The sequence below is a fragment of the Equus caballus genome, chromosome 28, assembly GCF_041296265.1.
Source record: "Equus caballus isolate H_3958 breed thoroughbred chromosome 28, TB-T2T, whole genome shotgun sequence".
Taxonomy (NCBI): domain Eukaryota; kingdom Metazoa; phylum Chordata; class Mammalia; order Perissodactyla; family Equidae; genus Equus; species Equus caballus.
This window is the reverse complement of record NC_091711.1, coordinates 36,732,774-36,756,647: the sequence shown is the minus strand read 5'-3', so window position 1 is coordinate 36,756,647 and position 23,874 is coordinate 36,732,774. Positions and strand designations below refer to the sequence as shown.

Genomic DNA, 23,874 nt, shown 5'->3' with positions numbered 1-23,874 from the left:
CCAGGCGCGCACATCTGCACATGTGTCCTTGGGTGGCTGGTAATTTGTTCTAGACCCTTAGTAAGTGATCTGTCCCAAAGGAGTTAGTGGCTAAAGGCTTTTGTCCCAGTGCAAAAGGTCATTGAAAGCAAAAACTCCCTCTTAAAAACGTGAATCTGTAGATATTTAAGGCAATAAGGAGGGGAGAACTTACATACGAAAATTGAAAGGAAAAGTCATAAAAGGTCATCAGATCTCAGCGAATGTTTTCTCCTCTCTTGGAGCTAGTACTAAATCTTTCAATGAGCTTCTGCATGTATCGTGGTCTAGAGGTCAGCTGCCACTTTTCTGTGAATGCACTGTAGTTCTGGGCTTGGAAGGAACAGAGACAGGCGTTGATGAGGCCATATTGACCATGCGGTTCTGGAATGAGCACCGGCAGAGGATCACTTAGTAGGCAGTTCTTCAGGGTGGCTCTGGGAGATAGTCCTTGATAAGCTTGACCAGAGCCTGTTCCTTTAGCCTTTCCCAAGAGTTTTTGAGTTAACGTTGTTTTATAAATCCCCCTTTTGGGAAGGTGAATTCTGCTGGCTGCAAGTGAGAATCCTGAAGGATGCATGACTACATTATCCAGTTTTATCATCCTTAAAAGACAGAAACTCTATTTGTTTGTTGATGTATTTATTATCTATCTTCTCCCACTGAAATATAGGCTCCAAAAGAACAGAGACCTTTTCTATTTTGTCCAATTCTCTGTGCCTAGCATCTAGAACTGTGCCTGGACATAACAGTTTCTCAATGTTTTTAATGAAAATGTTCTCATAAAAAGTAGCAAATGATGCGTGTCCTGTGAGCATTGCCAAGAAGCAAAGAGCTGCAGGTTGATTAATCATGGAGCTTGGCGGGCGGAGCATTTGAGCTAGATCTTCAGGAATGAGTATTGTCTTGAATGGAAAAAATGGGGAAAGGTGGAGGGGGTGGCAGGGGGCAAGTGACCCGTGAATACTGTTGTGACCATGAGCTACAAGACTGGGAAAGCTTTGATTTCCTCCCTAATATTTCCTTCATACCTGCCCATTCATTTGTTTTCAATGCTTTACTCATTCATTTCACAAACACATTTTGAGTATTTGCCGTATTCCATCCCAGTGCTGGAAATGAATACTACAAAGAGATCAAAGCTTCATACCGCCTCCTCCCTGAAGTTGCTTTCAGCCAGTGGGGAGGTGACCAAGATACGTCCAAGAGAACCTAAGAATTTCTGTAATAGAGTCTCGTAAACATATAGGAATAAGTGTATGAACAATGAGCGGTGGGGACACAGCTGTGAAGGGGCCACCTCTGCTTTGTGAAGTTGGGACGGTCTCTTCCCGGAGCTGAGTCTCCAAGGAAGACTCTAACTTAGGCTTCTTTGAAAAGAGATTCAAGGATACTCCCGGCAGAGAAGCAGCATGTTCGAAGGTGTGGAGAAGTGTAAGTGTTTGGAGGATGGAAGGGGCATGACTGGTTCTGAGAGTCCTTGAACTGAGGATGCCGCCCAGCAGTGCAGAGAGTGAGGCTATGATGTGGGCAAAGGGAAGATCCCGAAAGTCCTTTGTGCCACACCAAGAAATCTGGGCTTCATCTTTTAGACAAGTGAGAATATTCACTGGGGGAGTGTCACAATGACATTTGTGTTTTGGAAAGATGACTCTGACAGAATGATCTTGGAATGGATGATAGATTGGAAAGGGGAAAATGGGAGCCGAGCAGGTCAGGAGCCTGTCAAAATTGTCTCAGTGAGAAACGAGGAGGGCCTGGCCAGGGTGCTGGCAGTGTGCATGGACGGGAGCCGATAGACTTAAGAGACATTTCTGGGGTTACAGCACTTGACCTTGACAATGAGTTGGGTGTTGGGAATTCAGGAGAGAGAGGGTTGAAGATGTCTTGAAGGTTTCTCGCTTGGGTGGCTGACGAGTCCATCAAATGAGACATTGCCAAGCAAGAAATCTTATACTTAGAAATATAAATATATTAAATATATCTTATTTTTCATGAAATGCAAAGTTAGAATCCTATTTAAGGGTTTCAGTGATCTGCTGAATTGCAGGCCTTTAATCTCACCATAAGCCATCCTGCAGCTCTCTTGTGCTTCTGAAATAATGAGGAGAATGATCATTATTATATTAATTTTAGTATTACACAAATAGCTCTCTCTCCCTTTCCTGCAACTTGCTATCCCTCCTTGTTAGCTTTCAGCTCTGTCCAGCCTCAGGGTTCTGGTATTTCTTCCCTCTTGCCTAATGACAATGATTTTTCTGCCCCTAAGAGCTTTTAATCTGAATCTTCAAAACAATATGTGCATACTTTCCCTTTGTTCATTTATTCTTTCGCTCATTCATAGACTTGGTAATATTAATCGCAAGATCCCCTGCTGATCCTTGGGGACATAACAGCATAATAAGACATGGTCCATCACACTCCAGGACCTAGAGTCTACATGCCAGACAAAGGGATCAACACTGAGACACACATTTAAGTGTAAAGGGAAGAGCACTTGGTGGGGGCAGAAAGAAATGATTCCACCAGAGAAGGGCAGGGGGTGGTGGTCAGGCAGTGCTTCATAGAGAAGGAGATGCTCCAGCTGAACCTTCCAAGAGAAGTAGGCATTGGCAAGGTGGAGTGGATGGGGAAAGCATTCTGGGAAGCATGGAGAAAGTAACAGAAACCCAAAATGCTTGAGATGCTGGGGGAAATAATGAGCATCTCCAGGGGGTTCTCATCTTAGCCTGTATTTCATCACCTCTGCTTGCTTTTTCAGTTTCAGCTCATGACACTCTCCCCTCGCTATAAACAATCTCTCCATCCCTCAGTGAGAAGCGTTGTCAGCCGGGGAAGCCTTCACAACCATAGCCGATAAATATAGATAGCGTTAGCACACCTGGGAATTGACTGAGCAAGAGATGAGTCTGCAAAGAAAAGGTTCATTGCTCTGCAGTTCCCCTTTGGAACACTGAGTGGCGCTGTCCACCCATCACGGGGGAAAGGCTCATTTTGAAGCCAGATATTTTCAGCCATCATTTTCTTGGGAGCTAAGACTCTAATCATCCCGCTCGAGGAACATGTATGACAGTTATGCAGCCTGCACTGAATTTTAATGAAGGGTAGGAATAAAAAATCTGACTTTGTTTGGAGAGGAGAAAGTGGAAACCTGTCTTTCTGAATTAGCATCTCATATCACCAGGACTCTCTCATTCTCTCTCTCACAAACACACAGACACACACAGACAGAGTTTAGAATCTATTTTTCTAAGTTCTGTCTTGCCTGCTAAACTCCTCAGAGATTCTTTTTTACCTCCAATCTATTTTCTAAAGCCATATTCTATTGCTATCATACAAAAATGAACTATCACCAGCCAAGAGAGGACAAGAACTTAGCTAATTCCTGTTAATATCTTGCTGTCCAGGAACTTTCCCCTCCCATCCACGCTGCCCCTCTAGGTGCCATCTTTCCTTCTCACAATGCTCTTCCTCAGGGCAGCCATTTTCTGGGGAAGCTGGCAGGACCCTGGCTGTCAGTCTCTAAGGCGGCCGGATTTGAGGTACTGATGTCAGTGCTGTGGGATTTCTTGGGGCTTCCAGTTACCAGTCACATTCTCTGAGGATCCAGAGCCAAAGGAAAATGAGGCAAAGGAGAGAGGGACTCGAAGAACGGCACTATTGCTTATTGAGCAGCCACTGTGGATCTCCACTGCACCAGACAGCATATTTTAGGTCATTTAGATCTCAGAAAAGTTTCCAAAGGCAGGAATTATTATAAGTCCAAGAAATTGATGTCTTCCTTTATTGGCTTGGGGTCAAATCTAAGTTTATATCTTTTCTGGTAATGAAGTTCATGGCTTCAAATCCTTATTCAGAGAATCCAGGAATGTCTGTTTCCCATTCGGGGGCTCTTCTGCCTAAAAGGCCAAGCTGCCATGTGGTTTCAGTGCTGGAAGGAGGAAGTCCAGGTCTATTTGGAAGGCGAAGATGGCCACGGTCTGTCCACCTCAGGAAGTGCTGGCGTCAAGGAGGCGTGACACTCTCCCTGAACTCGGATTGGACCCTGCCCACAACCATGAGAGGAGTTATAGAAATGGCGCCCTGTGTCCACTGGTCAGGGAGGGGTTCCTAAAGGAAGGGTTGGAGCAGGGAGAGTATTCCTCTCTCTCCCAGCATCCCAGTGCTTCATGCCAGAGCAGATCTTGGCTCCTAATTGATAACAATTATTATGCTTCTCAGCACAGCAGCCAGAGTAATCCTTTAAACTATAAGGTAGATCAGGTCACTCCTCTGCTCAACATCCTTCAGTGGATCCCCATTTCACTCAGGGTAAAAGCCAAAGTCCTGATAATGGCCTACAAGACCCAACAGGATCTGACTGCACCGCTCCCCACCGCCTTATTTCCTTCACTCTAGCCACACAGGCCTCTTCTTGTTCCCCAACCACCAAAGGCACGCTCCCTCCTGCGCGCTGCTTCTCTGCTTTGCCTGGAAGACCTCTGCCTCATGATCACACGACTATCTCCCATACCCCTTCCAAATTCTTGCCTAAATGTTCTCTTCTCAGAACTATTTTGACCACTCTATTTAAAATTGCAACCTGCCTGCCTGACTCACTCCATATACCCCTAACCTGTTCTATTTTTTCTTTTATTTCATAGCAACCATAACCCTTTTTTAAAAAAATTGAAATAATTCCTATACCATAAAATAACGCTTTTAAAGTGTACAATTAAGTGATTTTTAGGATATTCACAAAGTTGTGCCAGTGTCACTGCTAGCTAATTCCAGAACAGTTTCGTCATCCCCAAAAGAAAATCTGGACCCAGTAGCAGTCACTCTCCAATTCCCCCTTCTCTCGGCCCCTGGTAACCAGTGATTTACTTTCTGTCTGTATGGATTTGCCTATTATGGACATTTCATATAAATTGAATGATACAGTGTGTGGTCTTTTGGGTCTAGCTTTTTTCACTTAGCGTAATGTTTTTAAGGTTCATCCATGTTGTATTATATGTCAATACTTGATTAGTTTTTTTGCCTGAATAATATTCTATTGCATAGATATACCACATTTTATTTATCCATTCATCAGTTGATGAACATTTGGGTTGTTCCCACTTTTTGGCTATCATGACTAATGCTGCTATGAATAGTTGTGACAAGTTTTTGTGTAGACATATTTTCAATCTCTTGGGTCTATAAGTAGGAGTAGAATTTCTGGATCATATGGTAACTCCATGTTTAACTTTTTCAGGAACTTTTCTAAAGTGGCTGTCCCATTTTACGTCCCACCAGCAGTGTATGAGGATTCTGATTTCTCCACATCCCTGCCACAATGTGTTTTTGTCTGTCTTTTTTATTATAGCCATCCTAGTGGATGTGAAATGGGATCGCATTGTGATTTGTAATTTTTTTTTACATTCTATATTATTTACTTATTTATGACACTTATCTGTTTCTCCCCACTGGAATGGCAGCTCTTAAAGGCAGGGATCTTTGAGCTTTTGGTTCATGGATGCTTCCTCGCACCTAGAAGAGAGTCAGCACATAATAAGCACATGCTATGGACCGAATGTTTGTGTTCCCCCAAAATTCAGATGTTGAAACCCTAATCCCCAGGGTGATGGTATTAGGACATGGGGTCTTTGGGAGGTAATTAGCTCATGAGGGTGGAGCCTCATGGCTAATTTGAGGATGTTGACAGAGGAGTTAAAATACAACAGCAACCAAGTGTCTGGAGATTTTGGGAGCAAGCAGAAGGAGAATCTCCTGGGCCGGAAGTCAGGCTATGCACTCTTGTTATCAACCTGGATTTAACTGTGACTTGTCTGGAAAAGTCCCTCCCTCCCTCTGGCTCTCTATTTCCGTTTTTGTAAAGTTATGCAATTAGAACATAGACGCTTATGAGCCTTTCAGCACAGATGAGTCTGTGACCCTGGAATCTCAAAAGCGTGGCCTACAGTGTTGGGTTTGAGAAGAGGCCAGAGGAGAAGCAACAAATCAAATGTCATCTGCTTTGGAGGCCCAGCTTCGGCCATGAGGCTTCATGGAGGCTGCACAAACTGGGTGGATGGACGTTCCTAATGTGGAACGCCAACTTTTCCTAATACGCTGTAGTTGAAATATAATCCCATCATCAAAATCAGGAGGGAAACAAAATCCAAATATTTGGAGTAATTAATTGAATAAACTCACTGCCCCAAATGTTGAAAATCAAGTTGATGGGACAGGAAAAGGACAGCTGAACCAAACTCAGCAAATGGCCTTCCATCCTTAAGTCCGGATGCCTGGAGAAAGACTAAGGGCCCTCTCTGTGGGATTCTCAGGTACAATTGCACATTCACGCCTACCATAATGCAATAAACCATTTCAGAGCTCTTTTCAAAGCACTTTCTTCTGCAATCTAATTTATGCCCATCACGACCCCAGGAGATGACAATTCCACCATAACGGTGCACAAAGAAACAGATTTCATTTCAGCCTTGCCAATGGATTTTGAAGCAGAAGGGAGCAATGAGGGAAGCCAAACTGAGGCCAATACTCGTGTCCCCGTATGGAAACAACTCTGAATTATAAAAATCAATGTAGGAACTCCATGACATGAATAAAGAGGAAGAGCAGATGGTGCAAAAAAGTCATTATAATTTGCTTTGGAAATGTATTACATTTTAATACTATGATGTCTATAGTTCATATCAGCCAGCTATGTAATGCATTGCACCATACATTAATACATTCAGATTCTGTTTGCGTTTTTCCGTATCTCCCTCTGCTCCTTTCTCTTTCTCTACCCAGCTGTGATTTGCTGTGACTTTCCTCCATTTGATAATTTCTCCCTTTCATGCCGTTTACTGTCTCTCTTTTCTCTTTCCTCCTACATTCTTTGCACTGGGTCCTGCCAATTCTTTCCTTAAACAATCTTACTTTTTAACCGATTATGAAAAAAGAAACATCTCTTGTAGACTATGTTGTACTTAATGATTTAGATTGCAATTTTCAGAAATTAAGAAAACAGAGAAACTCTACTTTTTCGTTCGTTTGTCTACCAACTGCCCTCCTCACTCTCTCTCTTCTTTTTCCCTCAGTCCATTCCACAGAGTATTACACACACATGCACACGTGCACGCACACACACACGCATGCATGCACACACCCACGCATGCACACACACACCATAAGCAGAAAAAAAATTATGAGTGGAGAAAAAAACCAAAATAAAGATCTAAGACAAATGGGAAAATTAAAATGTAGTTTTTCACACTGAGATATCTATACAGTTTTAAAATTTCAGTTGAAAATTTCAACTTAAGCAATGACCAAAAGGCCAAAATTTGAAAAGACAATATAATACAATTAAGTCTTTTCACTGCCAGTGATTCTTGGCATTTCAGGGACCTACAGGCCAATAAATGTTTGTTTCTTTGGCTTCTTAGTATCTACTGCTCTCCGACAGAGTCAGGAATATGCTATCTTACGAGCTGTGGTGTCAACATCCAGTCTCTGTGAAATTTATTAATTACTTTTTTTGCTCTAAGTTGCTAGTTATGGGCCCTCTTTGTGCTATCAGTCCTGGCTGGTATTGGGTCTCCAGAAAGTTCTAAGTCCTGTGAAGAAGGACCCCCAGGACTTCCAGGGCCCCCCGTTCCTAGAGGTCCACCTGGCCAGGAAGGTAAGAAATGATTTCATCTGTTCTGTTTACCTTTTCTTGTTTCTCTTGGATTGAACTGTTCACAGACCCAGGGAAATATTCCAAGTGGCCCTGATGGCCAGTGACCCCTGGAGCAAGCCATTTCATGAGATAATGGCTACAGATTCCATTTCTCAAGGCACTGAGTCAGCTGGGAGCTTTTAAATCAGATGCCAAGAACTCACCCCACATTTCCCACATCACAACTTTGGAGAGGGCCCAAAGTATCTGTACATTTGAAAAGCTCTCTGGATGATTTTTTTTTTTAAGATTGGTCCTGAGCTAACATCTGTTGGCGGTCTTTTTTTTCTTCTTCTTCTCCCCAAAGCCCTCAGTACATAGTTGTATATTCTAGTTGTAGGTCCTTCTAATTCTGCCATATGGGATGACGCCTCAGCATGGCTTGATGAGCGGTGCTAGGTCTGCACCCAGGATCCAAACCGGTGAAACCCTGGGCCACTGAAGTGGAGCACGTGAACTTAAGCACTCGGCCACGGGGCCAGCCCCTTTTCTGGATGACTTTTTAAGTGCAAGCAGAATTGAGACCTGCAATTCCAGCTCTGGTTGATGTGCAACATATTTTGCAAGGGTCAGGAACACACACATACACACACAAACATACACATGTGTGTCATGCAGTATAAATGTAAAGTAGGGTTTATTGGGGTAAATAGTTCAGACAGATGGATCAGCATGGTGTATTGTTCCTTTATCCTCTTGCTGGTCTGCTTAGAAGTATGTGGACAGCCCTGGCCACCCTGGAAGCACCAAGGAAATTATTCCAGTAGAAGGAATACATAACTTTGTACAAAGTTACAGGGAATTTCAGAAAGAAAGAGGAAACGGTCTGTCACCTGTGTAACAAAGAAAGCTTCCTGGCTGGAGGAATAACCTTACTAGTCTAGAGTTTAGCTAGGAGAATTTCCGTTCACTGCTGTAGCCATCAGTTAGAGAGCTGTGTGTCTCCAATGAGTGAACTTAGTTCTGCTGAGGCATCTCCTTGCCAAGTCACCAAAAGGGGAAAAGGAAAGAGCCTCCAGCACCATCCTCTAGGACACCCAAGAGATAGAAAGTTCTTTCCTGAATACACTACCTAGATCCCCTCTAAACCTTGAATCCATCTTGACTTCCCGTGGTTTAAGGGTGTGTTAATTTGCCCATGGTCACACTGCCTGTGAATGGTGAAGTCAGAAAAGAAACCTACTTAGTTTGCGTTCTGAAGGCCGTGCTGCAGTGTTGTGGAGGGGCAGAACTGAATTTTCCACCACCCATCATTTAGAAATGGGAGAGACATGCCAGTGGTCCAATGTGCAGAGTTCGCTTCAACAGGGAGCCTGAATGAAGAAGTTCTCTTAACGAGAGGTGGTCTGGATAGAGCACAAGGAGAGTTATGATCAAGCACATTAACCACACAAGTGGGATACTGGTCAAAACACTTAGTTTTCCCATGTCTCAGTTCCCTCACTTCTAAAATGGCAGATAATAATACTTTTTACTTATATTGCCCTTAACAGTATATGAAACTCCTCCACATCATTTCACGCAGTCACCACATTTACCTCTTAGAGACAATAGAAACTAAAATTAGTTTTTAAAGTAGTTTTCTTAAAATCAACGGACTAAACTAGAAGATGTTTGTTTTGACACAACTCAAAATGGGAAATATAATGAGCACATTTTGGCATAGTTAATGTGCGGTTCTCATATAAAAAATCCTCAGGAAAAGATTTCTAATTGTGCTTGAAATAAAATAAGAGCTCAGTTCTAAAATATTCAAGGACAGAATCCATGTTGATATGTTAGAAGGGAAATCGAGGACGGTGAACTTAGGGAACATGTCATAAGAAATAGGTTGGCATGATCCATTTTGTTTAATTTTTAATATTTAAGGTTTTAAATAGTTTCTGTCATGTATTTTGGACAAAGAAACATGGACACTCACTGATGCCTACACAATCCTTCTACACACCTCTCAGAGTACCCTTGTAGCACTCACAGAGGTGCACCCTGAGAGTGGCATGGTTTTATCTGGGCTCACCCTGCCAGCACCATATGCCAACCTTTGACCCATGCTGTAGGCTGTTTATGCCCCCCCCACCTTAGTAATATGTTGAAACCCTAATCCCCAGTGTGATGATATTAAGAGGAGGAGTCTTTGGGAGGTGATTAGGTCCTGAGGGTGCAGTCCTCATGAATGGTATTAGTGCCCTTATAAAAGAGAGCCCAGAGAGCTCCCTTGTCCCTTCTGCCATGTGAGGACACAGTGAGGAGACAGTCATCTATGAGCCAGGAAGTGAACCCTCACCAGACACTGACTCTGCTGGTACCTTGATCTTGGACTTGCAGCCTCCAGAACTATGAGAAATAAGTGTCTTGTTTACAGTCCACCCCGTCGGTGGTATTCTGTTCTAGCAGCCCAAAGGGACGAAGACAAACAGCATCTGCTACTTGTCTAGTCCATGGGAGTTAGCGCATTGCTCAGTCAGTATCGTCCGTGTGTATCGCTACACAGTGCTGATACGGATGAGCTCCCGTGGACCAGGAAGCTGGAGGTCTTTCTTCTCTTCAACATATCTGATCTACCTACCACTGAGCCCCTTTGAAAACTGCTGAACAGCATGAGCCCTAAACAGGGGTTCTCGAACCTGGCTGTGCGTCAGACTCACCTAGGGACCTTATTAAACATGGAGCTCATTAAACATGTTGGTTCCTGGACACCACCCCAGAGATTCTGATACAGAAAATCCAAGCACTAGCCAAGACTCTATTTTCTTTTTCAGTGTCTCTACAAATGATTCTAATGAAGTAAATTTGGGAAATACTGTTAAGTTGTCCTTTAGTTCCAACAGAACGTACTTCCTAGATTACTATATTTTTCTCTGTCATATATCCCAATATTCATCTTTAAATCTATGTTTGAAGTTATGAAAACCTATGGGCATGGATGTGAAATAACTTTGAAAGAGCAATTCATGAATTTATTCAATAATTCATTTAGTAAACACGTATAGACTGTCAACTATATGCCAGACACTGTGTGGGCGCTTAAGATACAACACTGAGTAAAGCACAGGCTCACAGCCCAGTCAAGGAATCAGGCATTTAAAAGAGGGCTGACAATTCATTGTGGTTTGAGGGCTGTGACAAAAGTCAGCACAAAGTCCTGCTATTACCAGGACACAGAGGAGAGAGACTCACCCAATAAGGAAAAGGCAAAAAAGCCTTCCTAGGAGAGATGATGCTAAGCTGAGCCTTGAATTGGAAGGAGAAAGTAGAAAGGGAGGGAGAAATATGTTGAGCATAAAATGTATGGTTTCAAAATTGCCTAATTCCATCTCCTGTTTATTTTGGAATCCAGGACTTCCTGGTTACATTGGAGAACGAGGGCCAATAGGAAAAGAAGGAAATATTGAGAAGCATCCATGCCCACTAATATCTCCTTTTCTAGTGAAGCTGGTTGGATCCCTCCCAGCGCCCTTCCAGCCCCTTGTCTTCCAAGAAGCCCGTTATAAGATTCAAGTCCATTTCAACGTCTCCAATGGAGTATTTGCTTGGACCGCCCCTGGTATGTACAAAGTTGGCTTTGAATTTGAGCTGTTCCAGCGCTCTGTAAATGTGAGTCTCATGAGGAATGGCGTATTTATCAGAAGTACGCAACCCGAGGCCAAGGATGGCCACGAGGAAGCATCAGGAACTGCCATCTTGCAGCTGGAGAGAGGGGTCAGGGTCCGGCTGGAGTCTAAGCTACAGGAAGCAGATTATGAGAAAGGCACCCAACCGTGTTCTTTGGGCCTTTACCCTATGGAAATTAAGAAGGCTGGGGAGCAACGGCATTCTTCCCATTCTCAAGGAGACCTGCTTTTAAGAGTAAATCTTGCTCTGAAATTAAAATATTTTGGGAAGAATTCCCTGGAAATATAGCTGGTATTGGAGAGGAAGACTTAGAATAGAATACATGAGACATTTTTGATATGTAGGATTTGTTTTATTGTAAATATATGGTGTCTTACTTTCTGAGATCTACGATTTCAGGAGAAATACATTTGGATCCCAAGGAACTACCTATTGATCCTTGCATGAACATAAAGTCATATATAAAAAAATATATTTTCTCCTGACAAGATGTGTAGTAATTTTGGAGCAATAATATTTATATCATTGAAAAAATAGGGGCAAAGTTATATTATAGAAAAATACTGTATTGGGAGTAAGGGAAAGAAAAGTTATCAGCCAAAAAGCTAATCCAAAAATGTAACTTTATGTTATAAAACTTGCTTGTAAATCCCTATTAATTAGTAGAAACAGAGGGGAAATTGGATATTCATATAGTAAATAATATTAATTTTAATATTTATGAATAGCTGACAATACCTGGTTAGCATCCTAGTTTTGTCCTTGGACATATGTACTTAGTGTTAGATGTTTATAGTGCTTTCCTATTACAAAGCATTGTGTTCTGATGATTTGAAGTGACCGTGCACGGAATTCATGAAGTTCTGTAACATGCACCACAGCTCCCATGTGTCCTGATGCTTGGTTTCTTTTGAGAACTGCAAAAAAATATATTTTAAGGGCAGCTTTCTCTGCAGAGACCCCAGAAAGGCCACATCCCAGGAGTAGACACACGAGCCAAATACACTATCTCAAAAAAAGTTGGAAGCAGAATTTAAGAGGATCTGGGTGACCTGGTGATACTCCATCTGCCTGCCACAAGGAAGTGGAACACTTTGTGAGAAAGAAACTTTTCATCCACAAAATTTGACATCTAATTACACATTATGGTGCATTAAAAAAAAAGGCAAAATCAAAACAAGAACAATTTCTCCCAAAACCAAGAGAAACACTAGATGAAATAAATATAGCTTCAAATAATTCAGTTATTGAAGTCATTAGAAGGCAACTTTAAACAACTCTGATTATTATGCTTAAGAATATGCAGGAAAATATTGAACATTTCAGCTGAGGCTTTGGGATCCGTAACAATAAAGTCACGTGGTAAATCTTGATCTGAGAATTACAACGGCTGAAATCGGCAGACGGGTTTGGTGGCAGATCACACACAGAAGCACGAAGGAGTAGTGAATTGAAAATGAGAACGATTCAAACTGAGGAACAGAGGAAAAATTGGGGGGAGGAAGACTGTTAGATATATGTGGGACGGGTGATAAAGTCTAGCATACATGCCGCCAGTGTTCCAGAAGCACATTTATATTGAAAGTAAAAGAACAGAACAATATGTAATTATTTGCAAAAAATTACGTGACTATACTAACATCTGACAAAGCAGAATTTGGTGAGAAATATTACTCTCAGTAGAGACATTCCACAATACTAAAAGGTCAATGAGGCACGAAGACATAATGATCCATCATTTGTACGGAAAGTTGTTGTTCTTTAAGTTTATTTAGGGACAGAATTGGTGTGAAACTTTAAAAGAGCTGGGTGTGAGAAAGAACTGGAGATGACAAATTTGGAGATGCATTTTATAATTAAAATGGCTTTCTGTGGTTCATTGTGCTTGAGGAAGTTCTCCCCTCCCTTCTGGCAATTGAGCAGGACATGTGGCCAACATGTTCAGAGGAGGTAATTCAGGCATCATCTTTAACCCTAGATCTGAGTCATTGGTCTATTCAGAATTCACTAGAAATTCAGTAATGGCCTCATTGGAACACACTTTCTACTGACTACCTGTGCTCAAGAATAGAAGGGAATACTTTTTCTGAATCCTAGGTGGCTCACTGTCTTCAGATCCACCTGGGAGGTGGATATATAAGAGATGGCAGCCAGAGAAGTGCATGGAGAGGGAGGGGTGGGTTAAGAAAAGCTGGATCCTCCCATGCTTGTTCCCACCCTCTGCCTCTCTCTTACTCCTGGCCCTTTTCATTTGTGCCAGTAACTGCCTGAGAAAAATCTTCTCTCAAGTGAGACACATCCCTCTGTTGTCCCTAGAGGGTGCTCAGAATCCACTGATCTAGACCCAAGCGGCTTCAGAACCTAAAGTGAAAAACACCGAAGAGCCAGAGAAAGAATAATGCAAAGAAGGAGCAGAGAGAGCTACAAAAGAACAGAGTATAGAGCAACATCCTCCTCGCTTTGGGGAAGGAATCAGTGACCATTGATTCTCTGACTTTTTGAGCCACAGGATTTCAATGAGTATTTGGCCTTCATGCAACAAGTATCTTTGGAGACAGAATTGATCTGTGCATTCTTCAATGCCAGACGCCAAAGGGATAGCAATATACAAGAATGGGAAAAATGTAACTACCATGAAATATACATCCACGGTGTGTGTTATTCTGTTCAAGATGTTTTACTATATCTTATCCTCACAGCAAAAGGACAGGATAAGTTTTATTATGTTCATTTTGTAGATGTGGAAATGGAGTTGCAGAGTAAGTGAACAGCCTGCCCAAAAGGAACATGGCTTTTTGGTATTGGCACAAATTTCAAATCCCTGACTTCGCCAATACACCCTCCAGCCCTCTTCTGAGGCTCATAAGTGAGTTAAGTAAGCAATGATTTATACACAAAGAGCAAAGTAGCAAGGCATGATAAGAACTTTTAAATGCGGCATATGGAAGTTCATAAAAGCAGGAGAATTTCAGGGCTACCTGGCCTCAGAGGCCATTCAGTCCAAAACACAAATCAATGAGTCAATCTTCATCACATGTTGAAGAGGCCTCTCCAGCTTCTGCTTGAGTGACTCGAATGAGAAGGAACCCCCTCCACCACAAAATGTTCTTCCACTGATGAACTACTCTGTCAGAAAGATTTTCCTTGTGTGACCCCAAGTCTGCTGCCCTGAAACTTCCAGCTGTGTCCTAACGTCATCCTTTGCAGCCACACAGTGCTAGACCATTCTTCATTTTATGTAATGCCATATCACATATTGCATGCCCATGCATGCTGGTTCTCCTCCTAGGATTTCTTATCCCCAGGTTCAAAGAAAAATCCAGGTTCTGCCTCTCTTACCTTATAGGATAGAGGTTCGAGGTTTACCCACAATTCTAGTTGCCTTACTCAGGATACATTCCTAAAAGTGGGTACCAAGAATGAGCAAGTATCTATCCAGCACATGCACACACGGAACAACCCACCTATGTCCCGTCGATGGCAACTCTTTCCCAGACACCCCTCTATATTGAGTTCCTTGTACCCTTCTCAGAACCACTCCTCTTTCTAGCATTGTAGTGACACATAACATTTCTGGGTTGTGATTATATGTTCATATATGTTTCTTTAACAAAATTTTGAAGGCACAAACTATATTTGTCTTTATAACCTCAACACAATGTCTGGTACGTATTGGATGTTCAATAAATGTTTCAGCTCCCCCATGGCAGAGATTGTATCTGTGCTTTGTTCACTAATGTGTATCCAGCACCTAACCAGAGCTTAGTTCTAATTGTCAAAAAATACTTGCTGAATGAATGCATGAATTACTCAACATAGTGTTCCAGGGAAAACATTAAATCGTGCATTATTTTAAATAGTATCTGCTGAGTATATACTATGTGCATGGCATTATTCTACTTAAAACAGTTCTATAAATGCAACCCAAAGTGTCATTTCCTCATTTTGACAGTTCCGTGTGACCCAGCTTTCTCAGGTAGTTTACAATGAAGACAAGACCTTAGTCATTTTTCCCAGAGTGTGCTATTAACCCATCCGTTTCACTTGCCCTCACGGTAGCATTTGGAGGTCTAGAGGCAATGTTTTAGATTTATTTCTAGCACGATTCACCTTATTCTTTCATTCCTTTCATGCTAATCTATCGATCGTTTTGTGAATCCTGATTCTATCAAAAACCCATTTGTTCTCGCTCTCTGGCTCGCTGCATCCTCAGATTTGATTAAAGGGCCATCAATGGTCTCACATGAAACGGTGATAAAAATGTTGAACCAGATAAGACCAAACCCAGGACTCCTTAGCAGAGACCATTTTTCTAGGTTGACATTGATCCATTAGTCAGCATCCTCAGGACACAGCCGTTCACTAATGATTCCACTCAGCAGTAATACCATCAATGGTTGGTCATTTTCACAAAGACATAATAAGATTTTGGTAAATGCCACACTAAAATCTACAGCCTTATGTCTCTAGCAATCTCCTCAGTAATTCATTTATAAACAAACCAACAACTAAAAGAAGTTGGCATGATTTGTTCTTAGTAAACCCCTGACGCCGCTTTGCAATCAGTTTTATTTTCCAAGTCTTCATGAGCCATCTTCTTGGTATTTCTATCTAGACACTCTTCCAAAATTTCCAGCAAGCTCACCAACTGTAGTTCATGACTTTCAGTGTCCGCCTCTATTTGAAAATGGAAACTTTTTCCTGTATCCTCAGGAATCCAGTCTCCTCAATGCTCCCAAGAGCCCCAAAGCTGTTCAAACAAATTAAGCTTCCTTTGAACCCTTACAAGTTAAAAAAATAAAAAAGGATAATCTGAGAAAAGTACTTACAGCATCTACGACCAAGGGTACTGTACATGTCATTTGTCCAACATCCCTTACTCTGAGGATCTGTGCCAGACTATCTGCTGGCAAGTCAATGTCATTCCCCCCTCCTGTGTCATAGAGGCCAGAGACCTGTGAATGTGAACTGCTTTCCCCAGAGTCCCTGACAACTAGTCTGCCAATGTGAGGAATTTCCACAAGTTTTGAAAGACTGGAATAGATAATGATAGATATAAATAGATACACAGATAGATAGATAGATAGATAGGTAGATAGATAGATAGATAGATAGATAGATAGATAGATAGATAGACAGACAGACAGGTAGGTAGATAGATAGATAGATAGATAGGTAGATAATTGCCGCTCCTTTAGAAACAGAAAGACAGAAAGAAGATCTGTGGGCTGCAGCAGACGTGAGAGTTTGAGGAGCCTCTGGGTGTTTTCCTGTGAACCACCCACATCAGGACCGAGGGTGTCTGTAGTCATTGTCAGCTGTTTCCTGAGGTCCTTTGCCTTTCTGATTGCTTTGAAAACTAGCAGCATAACTGAAAACAAGCTGAAACCTTCTTTTATTTTTTTCCCTCTGGCTCTCACTATAGTTTTATAAGCATCTCATTCTCCATATAAAATCCCTTACTGCTTATAAAATATGGAGCGTTTTCTGTTCTCCTAACCAAACTCTGATATGGGAAGCAATCTTCCTCCACTCCACATAAACCTCATGGGACTGACAATCAAGGGGGCTTTTCTTCTACCCCAACAGCAGGCTTGTGCCCAGATTGGCCAACCAGTGCACCCCCCTCCAGGTCAGTGACCGATCTAGGGGTAAGTATCTAAACAAGCAGAGAAAATCAGAGTATTTTAAGTTTTGATGTTAGGCCACTGAAAAACGGTAGATTTCTCCTCATCTGCATGACAGACTGTAAGGATGTAGAGCTAGGGGTCCCAGTGGCCACCTGACCTGCTACAAAGAAAGATCCTACCAGAAGATGAAGCCAACACAAGAGGACTGTGGATCTAAAATATGGAGGGAAAGACAGTGTCCTGATACATTGTGTAAACTGGTACATCCAGATGAGTCTGAAGCCAGATGTGTCCTTGAAATTGCAATTCATATTGTGAATGCCCTCCAGCCAAAGACCACCAGGGACACACCTATAGTTGAATAAGTTGGGGTTATTGATCACTGCATTGAGAAAGGAGGGACACTGGGGGAGCTGTGGACTGTCTCAGTAAATGGTTCTTAGAAAGGACTTACAGGATTTGGCTTTGGTTGTGTGATTTGGGAAAGGATTTAAGGAAGTGAGGCTTTGCTCTGGATTGGAGGTCATCAGGAAGCAAAAGTTATTTTATGCTTAAATATCTTAATAAATCTTGTCTGTAGGGAGGGAATTCCAGGGCAAGGCTAAAGCAGTAATTGGAAAAGAAGCAGCCGTCATTCATATTAGTCAGGATGTTGGTGATTTTTGTGATCTTGTTTTTATCTTGTCCCAGGACAGTTACAGAGTGACTTTGCCTGCTATTGGTGTATCTAAGACATTGTTTAGGTTCAACAGGCCTGGCTGTGAGTGCCAAGCTGGCTCATAGCAACACCAAGCCCTCCCCAACAGCACCGGGCCAGCCCCTGGATGTCAGGAATTGCTCGCCTCTTTCTCAACTTGCATGTCCAACTTATTGAACACCAACTATATTCCAGATATTTCGGAAGATTGGCATTCTCTGAGAGAGACAGAGAATATATACGCACATAAAATGTTGTAAAAGGTAATTACAGATTCGGTTAAGTTCTATCAAGGAAGGAATTAAATAGCATGACCTTCAACTAGAGAGTAACTTCAGGTGGCCACTTGAAGGCAGATGATTAGGGAAAGAGCTCACTGGGAAGGTGACATAGGGGCTGAGACCTGAAGGATGAGAATGAGGGAGACATTTCAGGCAGAGGGAACAGCAAGTGCAAAGAAGCTGAAGTGGACGAAGGGCTTGAGAGAACTCAGAACAGAAAGGAGATTCGTGTGCCTGGAGTATGGTGAAAGAGAAGAATGGAGGTGAGATGAAGTTAGAGGAAGAGTCAAGAGGCCCATCATGCTCGGCCTTGTAGGTTCTTAGTAGGGAAAGTCATCTCCCCCACTCCTCATGACTTCATATGAGGAGACTGCAATTGGAGAAGTAGCTCTGGGCTCCCTCTGTCCCTCACCGGCTCTTCCTTAGAAGGAGGATGACTTAACCAGTGTGTGACTTTGAGAAAATGAACCCTAGTCCTTCCTGTCTCTTCTTTAGCATCCAGGGTACCCATGGGAGGCACACATTCTCTGCTCCTCTTTGCCACGGATTTCACATGGGCAACCCTTAGGGAGGAAGCCTGAGGTTACCTGCCTCTGCCTACGAACCTGTCAATCAGATTATTTCTTGGGTGCTCCTTCGCAAACCTCCTGTATTAGTTTGTTAGGGCCCCCATAGCAAAATGCCACAGACTAAGTGGCTTAAACAACCGTAATTATCTTCTCAGAGTTCTGGAGGCCAGAAGTCCCAGATCGGGGTGTCAGCAGGGTCGGGGTCTGCTGAACCCTGCTTTGCACATGGCCTCCTTCCTGCTGTGTCTTCACAAGGTCTTTCCTCTGTGCACACTCACATCCCTGGTGTCTCTTCCTCTTCTTAGAAGCACACTAGTCCTAATGGATTAGGACCCCACCCTTATGACCTCATTTAACCTTATTTACCTCCTTAGAAGCCCTGTCTCCGAATACAATCATATTGGGGGTCAGGGTTTCACCACATGAACTGGGAGAGACACAATTCAGTCCATCATTCCCACAGATTTCAACCTATTTTTCCACAGATTTAAGCCACATACTCCACAGAGATTTGCAAGAGATATTTATCTAGAGCTCCCTCAGTCCTGAACTCAGGTGGAGAATGGAAATAACATTTTCCAGGCCACCCAAACCCTCACATAGACTAAGGTAAGGCATACGAATTTAATTCCAAATGCAATGGGAACATTTCAGAGTTTAAGCAGGAAAGCAACACGATCTGATTTACAAGGATTGCCCTGGGTATTGTGTGGGGTATCTATTTTAAACGACTGTCTTTTAAAACCTACATGACAAGGTTCTAAGAGCCTTAAATGGCTGTATTTTGTCCTCACCACCACTGTGTGAGATAGATATTATTATTCCCATTTTGCAGATGAAGAAACTAAGACATAGGCCAGCTAAGTAGCTTTCCTGAGGTCATGCAGTTACTATGTGCCAAAGCTAGAATCCACACCCGCTATATCTAACCCGTAGTCAAAAGTGAAAATCACACAGAAACAAGTTTATGTGGTTGTTTCAAAAGTATGGAAGGATGCACAAGAAGCTATTAACGATCTGCTCCTCTGGATGATAGGATTTTAGGCACAATAACATAGCGTGAAGAAGTAGCAAAGAGCAGCTAAGAGCTTGTGCTTGAGAGTCGACAGATCACAAGAGCTGCCATGGACCTACCACTTCCCCTTTTCCAGGCGCTGGTCTGTTTCACAGGTGTTACCTCCTTTAATCCTCAGAATAGATCTGCCTGCCCTTAAAAACCCATTCTTTTCCCTCTATTGAACCTTGTAGGATAAGTGGCATTGTCCCAGCAAAACAGCATAGGAACACTAACCACTACCAGGCATATTACTGGGAGCTAACAGTCACTGCACACCAGGTACTGCTCTAAGCCCTTAGCGTGTATTAGCTAATTGTATCCTCCCAACAACCACGGGTCCTATTAACATCTCCATTTCACAGACCAGGTGCGGAGGCACATGGTTATGTGATTTTTCCCCAAAGACATAAAATTAGTAAGTTGCAGAATCCAGTTCTGAACAGAGTACAGCTCCAGTGTCTGAGTGCACAGTTTGGTTATTATCTCCCTAAACAATTGGGAAAAAACGAGGTTTAGGGAGGTTAAGTAACTTTCCATAGCTAGCAAGTCACAGAAATAGCCGTGTGACTCTGGGCAAGTCACTGCTCCTCTCTTGGCCTCAGTTTCACCAGCTGTTAAATGGGTAAATGATACTACCTACAAAATAAGTTTGAGTGATAATTAAACGACATAAATGCATATAAAGCTCTACGCCAAGTTCCTGCCACAAAGTTAGCGCTCAAAATAGTCCCCAGTTTGAGAGTTTTATAATGAGCATATATTCCTTTAAAATCAGCAAAAACAATCAAAACATTCCCATTTTGAAATGAATCCTCACATGCCATTTGTCTGAGCAATGAGACTTGAACACATTTAACACAGCAAGATGCTGTCTCACCATCTTTCCATTCCTCTTGGATTTTTTTTTTTTTTTATTTCCTCCCACCAGTTTGAGCTCGCACCGTCCTGACTCAGCTATGAGTTTTCCTGGCAGGGAGGATGGGGCGGGAGGACTCAGGTCACAGGTTATACTTCTTCTGTGGGCTTTCTCTACAAACAAAAAACCCTTCCACAAACCTCGGTGTTTTTCGGGCTTTGTTTCCTGACCCTCTTGAAAGAGGTTCCAGCCTGCCCACCCCCGACCCACCTTTCGGACACATCTTCCTTGTGTCCTCACTCTTAGGAGAGCTCACCAAGCTGGCACATTGACCTCTTTAGACAACAACTCTCCCCACTTGCTTACTTCCTTCCTCACCAGGACCATTGTACCTTTTAACCAGGATTTCATTGTTGCAGAGGGCCTTTTCTTGTACTCACTGTCCATTCGTTTCATTCCTTTGTGACAGCAGCATTCTCTGAGAGCATCCTGTAATGTTTCCAGGACCACTACTTCCACCATGAGCGATGACAGCAATTACTTCCATCTTGACTGTGCTGGGTATGAGCAGATGCCGTTATGTACTCTGTGTGCATGATCTCATTTAATCCCCTAACAACTCTGGGATGAGGATGCTATTATTATCCTCAAGAAACGACTGAAAAAAACCTGAGGCTTAGAGAGGTTAAATAGCTCACTTGAAGCCACAGAACAAGCAAACGGCACAGTCGTCCACTTCTCTCTATCCCCACCTCCATCTCCTTAGTCAAGCCTGCCACCCCATCACCTGGGCTGGTTCACCAGCCTCCTAACCAGGCCGCCTGTCTCCAGCCTTGACGCCCTGCAATCTATTCTCTACCCCAGAAAAGTGAAGTTATAAAAACATAAGTCATGGTAGTCCCTTGTTTAAAACCCTTCAGTGGCTCCTCATATCTTTTATGATAACGTGCTAAGTACTTACATGGCTTTGAACTATCTGGATCAGCCTGAGCTCTCAAGCCTTAATTTACTTCTCCCTAATCCCTTCCCCATAGTCTGTGATCCACCTGTATTAGACTTCATTTGTCCTATGCCTTGCACTGTCTGTTCTTCAGCTCAAACACTGTTCCTTGCCTTCCACCCTCATCCGTGGGAGAAAATAAAGGCATCTGTCTTGCTTCTCTGCTTCATACTTCCTCCAAAAGCACATGAATTCCCAGGTAATTGAATGCATTCATAAGGCTTTTATTGCATCATTTAATTCTTCCCAAACCCTCTACAGATGAGGAAGCTGACCTCAAGCGACCTGCTCAAAATCAGATTTCTAGCAAGTGGCAGAGCTGAGATGTAGAGCGCAGGTCTGTCTGACTCCAGACACTGATCTTTCCTCTGTGCTTTGATGCTATGACTGTTTTGAAGTTAAAAACAACAGCAGGTAAACGAGGCTGGAGGGAGGGCTTGTCTACGAGGCTGGAATGAATCCAGTAAATGGGGAGAAAAGGAATCTCAGCCTGTGCCCTTGGTCGGGGGGGTGGGGGAAGGTCAGGAACCGGGCTCTAGCTGGAGAGTGAGTTTCTGCTTTTTGAATCAGAGTGATTTCCTTGCCTACCTTTGTGTGGCTGCAACCACAGGAGCTGTTTCATTAATGCCCCTGGGAAAGCCCAGCAAGATGATCCGTCCTTGGCAACGAAGGGGCAACCCAGTCAGGTCTACCCAGAGGCTCAGCAGGGCACTTGCAGGAGAGCAGAAAGGAAATCTACCAAGGAGGCAGGGCTCTGGAGAAACCAGGGTTCCAGAAACCAGCTCCACGGAGTTCTCACCTCCTCTCCCTCACCCTCCTCAAACCAACACTCACCCACTCACTTGCAAACTTTCTAGGAAAGACTGGGTCCTTGGTGTCTGACAAAACTCTTTGAGCTCCTGCTCTGCTGTGCGACTTTCTCCACGTCCCTTCCCCTGTCCAGCTTCAGATTCCTCATCTGTAAAATATACAAAGATGCCACCTACTGCACACAGTTGTTTGTGATTTCATTGAAATCATTACATGTAAAAGGGACTAGCACAGCACCTGACACAGAGAGTTGGTTTTTGTAAGTTATCTATGTTGCCAACTGCCCTAAACCTACAAAGATGGAATTAGGAAAATGCAGGGGATTCCTGTGTAGGATGGCCCCCCCCTTGTGTCCATAGCTTTTGGCCTAAACCACCCCCCCCCCCCCGATTTTCCCGAAAGGCCAGCCCTGATCTGACCCCAGCCTCCCCTCCTATCTGAGCATCAATCTGTTCACAATCCGTGATTGCCCTCCATTTTCCATGCACTGAGAAAAACAGAGCTGAATATATCTGCTCCTTGCCTACCTGCCCAGCAGAGGAACAACCGTCCTTCTCGTCCACTAGGGCTGTTTCATCTATCAGGCTCCATGGTAACAGTAGCTGGGGCCTACAAGCTTTGCAAGGGCCTAGAGAAATCTTTGAGATCTCAAATACAGAATTATTGGCTCTGAAACATGAAAGCAATAACATGTAAATTAATAAATGTTTCACTTAGTGTGTCTACAAAATGTGTCATATCAACTTTTAAAAAGCTTTTATAACAATTTTATAAATTATAATATATAAATTCCATTTAACATGGGATGCGGGGGCATTTGAATATATTACAGGTGAGGAACCAAAGTCAGAAAGCCTAAGGCTAACCAAAGCCTTAAAACAGCCTGTACCGCAACTTTACAACAGACAGACTCCACCAGCTTCCCAAAGACCTTGACTCATACGGTTTTCCTCTTCCCAAAATGACTCCGCCCCTCTTGGAAGCTGGTGCTAACTCCCCAGAACTGATTGGCAGCTGAGCAGGACCCTCTACCTCTTCAGAGGGCCCCACTCTCTGTGGTCTCAACCCCCTCTATCATTCTCTGTCTCTATGGTACAACCTCACACACATTGAGCCTAGCCCTGGGTGTTAGGAGCTCTCTTCCATGTGGAGAGGGAGCTTCGTTGTGCCTGAAGATCTCACTGCTGAGCGAGGGAGGTGGACAAATCTGTATAGAAACACAGCATTCAACCAACTTTCCAATGGATGGCTGATCTCCTGTCTGGCTTTCTCCGTCTTGAGAATTACATGAATTTGTAGGACGTCTCTTCTTAAAGTCCTAGGACCTCTCTTAGCTGGACCCATCGCCCCCAGAAGCTGTGTTGATTAGGGCATTCTGATGTAAGTTCCTTTACTGATTGAAGAAAATCAGGGAAGTTTGATAATAGCGACACCCAGCTCCTCTTGATTAATAATCAGGTCTCAAAGGGAACTGGCGCCTCGTTGTGATAAAAGGCTCAGAGCCTTGCTCTGTCTGTTTAGCATTCTTTAAAACACACATCATTCAGCTTTATCTTTAGATAAGTCTTCTTTTCTAGCAGAGCTTTTTTGTTTATCTCAGCCTCACATGGAGTTTTCCCCTTTGTTGTTTTTATTATCTAAGCGATGCGTATTT

General features: G+C 43.0%; 1 long non-coding RNA gene across 1 annotated transcript; it reads right to left on the bottom strand.

Moving 5' to 3' along the window:
* Positions 1 to 3,384: 3,384 nt before the first annotated feature.
* On the bottom strand, positions 3,385 to 23,243 carry LOC106782721 (uncharacterized). The gene is made up of 7 exons (XR_011433723.1): positions 23,152 to 23,243; positions 22,748 to 22,889; positions 22,253 to 22,368; positions 21,999 to 22,164; positions 20,851 to 20,967; positions 8,892 to 9,054; positions 3,385 to 5,529 (listed from the first exon to the last, which is right to left on the bottom strand). It is a non-coding gene; the product is annotated as an uncharacterized lncRNA (long non-coding RNA).
* Between the last annotated feature and the right edge of the window lie 631 nt (positions 23,244 to 23,874).